The sequence below is a fragment of the Nannospalax galili genome, unplaced genomic scaffold, assembly GCF_000622305.1.
Source record: "Nannospalax galili isolate Female #2095 unplaced genomic scaffold, S.galili_v1.0 scaffold381, whole genome shotgun sequence".
In the NCBI taxonomy this organism is placed as follows: Eukaryota; Metazoa; Chordata; class Mammalia; order Rodentia; family Spalacidae; genus Nannospalax; species Nannospalax galili.
Genome location: NW_008347312.1, coordinates 3,893,333 through 3,900,692, shown reverse-complemented (window position 1 = coordinate 3,900,692; position 7,360 = coordinate 3,893,333). Strand labels below are relative to the sequence as shown.

At 46.3% G+C, this 7,360-nt stretch overlaps 1 pseudogene; it reads right to left on the bottom strand.

Moving 5' to 3' along the window:
* Positions 1-6,472: 6,472 nt before the first annotated feature.
* Positions 6,473-7,253, bottom strand: LOC103742795 (annotated as a pseudogene).
* Between the last annotated feature and the right edge of the window lie 107 nt (positions 7,254-7,360).

Genomic DNA, 7,360 nt, shown 5'->3' with positions numbered 1-7,360 from the left:
CAAGAATTTCTTGTTTATTTTTAATAGCTTCTCCCTCCGCTGTGAGCAGCCCCCTTTCCTGGTAGATGGCTCCATGCACATGTGCCGTAGCAAAGGCATATTGGCTGTCTGTGTACACATTCAATCGTCTGTTCTTTCCAAGCCTAAGGCCCTCAGTCAGAGATATCAGTTTGGATCTCTGAGCTGAGGTTCCTGCAAGCAAAGCCACCACCAAACAGTCTCAGTCTCAGTTACCACTGCCGCCCCTGCATACCTCTCCCCATCCTTCAGGAAACTGCTGCTGTCAGTGAACCAAGTAGCTTCTGCATCGGAGGGTGGCTGATAGGTCAGGTCATTTATGAGCCATGTACCTGGCTCAGGATCCCTGCACAATCGTGCAGGGGCATGTCCAAGTCAGGGTTGGGCAGCAGGGTGGCTGGGTTAAGGGTGGTGCTTGGGAGGAACCGAATTCTTGGAGGGTTAAGAAGTAAGCTCTGATAATGGGTTATTCGGGCATTGCTCAACCAGCGGTCTGGTGGCTGCTTAAGAACTCCTTCAATAGCATGAGGAGTGGTGATGTGCAGTTCTTGCCCTAATGTTAATTTATCTGCATCCCTGAGTAGAAGGGCCGTAGCAGCTATAATCCGCAGACATGGTGGCCATCCTGTGGCTACTGGATCGAGTTTCTTAGACAAGTATGCCACTGGTCTATTCCAGGGTCCTAATGTTTGAGTCAGGACTCCTTTGGCTATTCCTTTCTTTTCATCTATGTAGAGGTGGAAAGGCTTGGTGACATCAGGAAGCCCCAAAGCCAGGGCCATCAGGAGGGCTTTCTTAATTTCGTTAAAGGCCCTTTCTCTTTCCCCCGTCCAAACGAAAGTCTCATTCTCTTTTGTAGCCTCATAGAGAGGCTTATCCAATTCAGTAAACCCCAGGATCCAGAGGTGGCAAAACCCTGCTGATCCTAGAAACTCCCTCACTGCTCTCTGGGAGTTGGGGACCGGAATTTTCAGCACCATTTCTTTCCTGGCATCTGTGAGCCATCTTTGTCCTTCCTTTAGAATGTGCCATAGATAAATTACTTTTTGACGACACATTTGTGCCTTCTTAGTGGATGCCTGATATCCTAGCCTGCCTAGAGTCGCCAACAAATCCCTAGTTCCTTGCTGACATAGTAGAACGTCATCAGCAGCTATCAGGATGTCATCTACATACTGCAATAGGGTGAGCTGGGGGTGTCCCATCCTGTACTCACCCAAATCTTCATGAAGTTCTTCATCGAAGAGAGTAGGTGAATTTTTGAATCCCTGAGGCAGGCAAGTCCAGGTCAGTTGTCCTTTGAAGCCAATCTCCGGGTCTTGCCATTCAAAGGCGAAGAACAGCTGGCTATCCTTGGCTAAGGGCAGGCTAAAGAAGGCATCCTTTAAATCTAAAACAGTATACCAGATCCCGGAGGGTGGCAAGGAGCTCAGGAGGGTATAGGGATTGGGCACAGTGGGATGGATATCCATGACCTGCTTATTTGCTCTCTCAGATCCTATACTGGCCGGTAATCGTTTGAGTTTGGTTTCTTTACCGGAAGGAGAGGTGTATTCCATGCAGACCTGCAGGGTACTAGGATGCCCTGGTCTCTTAGCCTCCAGATGTATGGGGTAATCCCTGATCTGGCTTCGTGTAACATAGGATACTGCTTCACCCAATCCGGAAGTGCTCCTGGTTTCAGCTCTACCCAGACAGGAGGCCAGTGGGCTGCTAGTCCTATCCCCCCAGTCTCGGCCCATGCCAAGAGGAACTCCCACAGCCAGACATAAACCTCCTCTTCCAGCTACAGAGCAAATCTTTGATGCAAGTGGAATTCATCTTCTAACTGTAGGGTTAATACCTGAACGAGGAGGCCTCCCGATCTGTTAAATAAGCCCCATTAGGTGAAAAATGGAAGTGGGCTCCAATTTTGGTAAGCAAGTCTCTACTTAAGAGTGAGTAGAGGCAATCTGGCATGACTAGGAAGGAGTGGGACACCTGGCCTGTGCCTAGGTCCACTTTTCTTTGGGTGGTCCATGAATATTGGTTTATGCCATTCACTCTCTGTACCCAGGACTTTTTGTTTGATAATTTCCCTTGGGTCTCTGATAACACTGAATGTTGAGCACCTGTGTCTACATGGAAACTCATGGGTGTCCCCTCCATTCTGAGAGTTACCCTGGGCTTGGGGAGAGGATCTGAACCCCATCCTCCCTATTCATGCCATTCCTCAAGCTCCAGGACTTGTATTCCTTCATGGACCTGCTCCTGTCTGGCCAGTCTTTCTGGACATTCCTTTCTCCAATGGCCCATTTTCTTACAATAGCGCATTGGTTTCTCAGGAATTTTGGTCACCCTTCTGGGCATTTCCTACCTTGTTCAGCAGATAGGTGTCGCAGCTGGCATTCCCTTTCACCCAGGGACCTGGTCGACATGGACAGGAGAATCTTGGCAAAGTCGCGGGTCTGCTTGGTGCTGGCAGCAGCAGCGACCTGGGCCTGTTTGTCCTCGGGACTCCCTCGGTGATTGTAAACCTTCTCAGCCACTGCCAGAAGTTCTGGCAAGGTTTTATTGGCCAGCCTGTCCAATTTCTGCAATTTGCACCTAATATCAGGTGCTGACTGGTTCACGAATGCCAGGATCACAGCATTCTTATTCTCAGGTGCTTCTGGGCCCATTAGGGTATAGGTACAGAATGCCTCAAGGATCCTTTCTAGAAATGCTGCGGGTGATTCTGCCTTCCCCTGCTGCACATCACTAATCTTGGCCAAATTGGTCGGGCGCCTTGCAGCTGCCCGGAGACCCCCCCACTAGAGTCTGGCAGTAGACCCAGAGCCTCTCCTTAACTTCAACCACATTGAAGTCCCAATTTGGCCTAACCAGGCTACAAAAGATAATGAGACTTTTGTTTGGACGGGGGAAAGAGAAAGAGCCTTTAATGAAATTAAGCAAGCCCTCCTGATGGCCCTGGCTTTGGCGCTACCCGATGTTACCAAGCCTTTCCACCTCTACATAGATGAAAAGAAAGGAATAGCCAAAGGAGTCCTGACCCAAACTTTAGGACCCTGGAATAGGCCAGTGGCATACTTGTCTAAGAAACTTGATCCAGTAGCGTAGGTGTGTTGTGCCCAGAGAACAGATCCCCAAGAACTACCACGGAGTCCAGAAAGCATGCAAGAACAAAGAGTCTTTAATCAGGCTTAAGCTCGGACTCTCAGACAAAACTAATGAGATAGGTCTGTCTGAGAGTCCCCATTGCAGGGGGAGGGAACTTTTCATAGGTTTCAGACAAAGGGAGGAGGGGAATGACAGAGTTATATTTTGATTGGTCCAAAGAGCCCGTACGTTCGAACATACTTTTGAATTGATTGGTTACAGTCTTGGAGGCCTCTCATTGGTGGGTGCTGCCCTCAGGGCTGTGGAATGTGCTAACTGTTGTCTTCAGGGCTAGAGGACCCTGTTTATTCCTTATAAGGCCTCAAACCTACCAGGGCCCTCTGGACATGCCTGGGCTTGCCTAGTCTATGTCCACGAGCCATCACAAAAATGGAGGAATCAGCAGTCAAAATGGAGATGGTGCAGTTTGTCCCTCTGGTTCCCTCAAGCCAAGCTATTTACAGAAGCGTAAAGAGCTGTTAGTCTTAAATAGGGGCAGGGGTCTAGGGAGTCTGGGGGAGGGGGCCAAGGAGGAGGGTTCCACAGTAACAGTATTTTGGGAGGCTGTAGAACTTTTAGGAGATGGAGTCTCACTGGATAAAGTAGGTTACTGGGGCCTTTCAAAGTTATACCTGGCTCCTAGTTCCTGCTTCACTTTACTTGGTCTGCCAAGATGTGACCAGTCTCTGCCACACATAGGGGTCTAGGGAGTCTGGGGGAGGGGGCCAAGGAGGAGGGTTCCACAGTAACAGTATTTTGGGAGGCTGTAGAACTTTTAGGAGATGGAGTCTCACTGGATAAAGTAGGTTACTGGGGCCTTTCAAAGTTATACCTGGCTCCTAGTTCCTGCTTCACTTTACTTGGTCTGCCAAGATGTGACCAGTCTCTGCCACACATTCCTGCTGCCGTGAACTGAACTGTTCTATCATGCCTTCCCCACCATGATGGACTGAAACTGTGAACCAAAATAAACAATTTCTCCCTAGATTGCTTCTTTCAGGCATTCTGTCACTGAGAAGCCAAAGTAATATAGTCAACAGAGACTTAGGCTGAGCCAAACAAGAGACCCAGGGTTACATGTGGAATCATGTGAAATGGTGATGTATGTATGAGTGTGGATAAGATTGGCAGATTTTCCAAATGACTCACAAGGCAGGTGACTATTCTTAAAACTGAAGGCTGCACTAGGTCCACCTCCTAAAGGGTTCACCACCTCCGACAGTGCCACACACTGAGGACCACACCCTCAGCATGTGAATATTTGGAGGAACACTTACTCAAATCACTGCACTTTGCTTAGGGTTTTACACTGTCGTTATCAATTACTTTTTTTTTTCTTTTTGGTTTTTTCGAGACAGGGTCTCCTGTAGCCCCAGCCTGGAACTAGGTGTGTAGAGCAGGCTGTCCTTGAACTCACAGAGATCCATCTGCTTCTGCCTCCCAAGTGCTGGGATTCAAGGCATGAGCCACCATGCCCAGCTATCAGTTAATTTTTATTCACTTATTCACAACAAAAAAGAAAACTGACAGCATTGAAACTAGAAAAAAAAATTAGTTTTTATACCCTCATTCATGATGAGTCTTTTGGCCTACGTTCCACCCTTTCTTGTCACCTAATATTATCCATTTTTGGTCCCCTTTCTAAATTTTATACTGTACCCGCACTTACTCCTGTTTATGCCTGTACATGTACACATTATGCACCTGTGGTTTCAGAGTATAGAAGGATAGCTTCTTTGAATAGAATTCCTTAAGTGGCTGCAGCAAATGGTCATTTCATGGTATAGGATGTGATGGCTTGAGGTGAAGTCAATTATAAAAGGAGGGACTTAATAGTATAAGACTTGCCCATATTTTTATAATCTTTGAGTTGAGGACACATGGAAAGAACTCAGCTCATTATTAGAAGTCATCTTTCAGTATGCCTCCCTAAATTATCTCAGTTGGGGATTCTTTTTAAACATTTTTTTAAATTTTTGGGTGTATAAGTTTTTTAGCTTGTATGTATGTAGGTGTACCATGTGCATGCAATGCCCACAGAGGTCAGAAGAAGACATTGGAGCCCTTAGAACTGGAGTTACAGACAGTTGTTGGTCACTATGTGGGTGCTGGGAACAGAACCTGGGTCCTCTCTAAGAGCAGCCAGTGCCCTTAACTGCTGAGCCATCACTCCAACCCTTGTGGCCTTACAGTGAATGACTCCACAATTATACTCAATACACAATACCAACTTTTAGGATTCCATTGACTAAAGCATTTCCACCAAGTTTTACTCCTTGCATTCTAAGAATTTTTTATTACTTTTATTTTTTATTTTATGTGTATGAGTATAATGCCTGCATCTGTACACATGATCAGTTGCAGAAATATTACATGGCAAATTAACTGATCATTTAAAACATCAAAAAAGTTCTTTCTAAATCTCTCTGCTGCCTCAACTCCCAGGGTATTATTATAGGTTAAGATCCTACCTTACGCTATTTATGAGTTCAGAATTTAGACTGTGTAACATATAAAACCCATTGATAGATCAATTCAGTTTTATTGAGAGCTCTGCATGATGGCAAACAATTACTTTAACATATTAATAAAAGGTCAGAAAATAAGTCTCCACAAAGTCCTTAGAGCTGCCTGATTCTAAGAATAGTTTACCTATCACCTACAAAGGTGGCTGACTCTAGATTGGTTCCATGAGCTTGTTGAATCCATAGCCAACCCATCTTCCAAGTGGCAACTGAAAGTCTCAGATTCTGGTGGAAGACTAGTTGAAGCATGGAGTCCTGTGACTTGGAGGATAGTAGGCACGCAATCTGAAACACGCAAAACACACCACACCTAAAAATAAGTCAAGAATGTGGCTGGATATATGATTCAACAGCTGCTCTTGCATAGGACCTGGGTTCAGTTCTCAGCACCCACATGGCGGCTAACAACTGTCTATAACTCCAGTTCCAGGGGATCTGATGCCCTCTTCTGTCCTCTGTGGGCACTGCACAACATGGTGCACTTACACACATGCAGGCATAACACTCATACACATAAACTAAAAATAAATAAAAATTGTAAAAATTAGTCAATATTATGCTGGGCGTGGTGGCGCATGCCTATTTAATCCCAGCACTTGGAAGGCAGAGGCAGGTGGATCTTTCTGAGTTCGAGGCCAGCCTGGTCTACATAGTGATTTCCAGGACAGCTGAGGCTACAGGGATACCCTGTCTCAAAAAGACAAAAAAAAGAGTCAATATGAACAAAAGGGATAACAATTAGCATGCGATAATTCAACAGAGAAACCATCCAAGCACATGTATACAGCTGTTCATTGTTGACCAGGTGGCAGCCGTTCCTCTGAGTGGCTGGCAGGTGGCAGCCAGCACAAGGCTGAGAAGTCTCTCAAGGGTTCGGTTAGACAAACTTCCAAATCAATTCATCCTGCACGTGGCAGTCGATGTCTGACTTGGTCGGTGAGCCAGCATGTACATCAGTTATCCTGGGACTCAGACAGGCTTTCTGGGAATTCTGTTTCTATTTCCCCAGAGTCTACAGATTGTATCTCTTACAAATCACACCTTCCTTTGGTTGGAGGATCTCAAAACTGCAGCATCACCTTCTGATCTATTTGTCCCAGAACAGTTGGCTGTAGTTAATCAACTTGTTGGGGGTCTTCTGTTTCTATTTCCCCAGAGTCTACAGATTGTATCTCTTACAAATCACATCTTCCTTTGGTTGGAGGATCTCAAAACTGCAGCACCACCTTCTGATCTATTTGTCCCAGAACAGTTGGCTGTACTTAATCAACTTGTTGGGGGTCTTTGGGTTGATTTCTAGGCTGTTGAAGGTATCTGAGGACCTCTTTAATCCAGCAATCCTGGGCAAGAGTGTTCCTCCCATGGTTGATGTGCTTCTTCTCAGAACCCTTTCATCCATCTTCAGGTCAGCCTCCACTTCAGATGTGGACTCCTTGGGGGGAGCCCTTCCTGATGATGGCTTCCTGTCCCTTCCAAAGTCACTCATGAGGAGCTTTCATTAGATCTGACAATCTCTTTGTTCACGTTGGCCCTCATTTCATCTTCTGTAATGGTACTTGCCCAGCGGAACATGCAGAGTAGTGCTCAGGCCTTCAGGAGTGGTGAACGGCTTGGGTAGGAGCTCATTCTCCTAGTCATTCTTAGGTTATCTGTGCCTCCAGCGGGCTCTGCACTTCTGT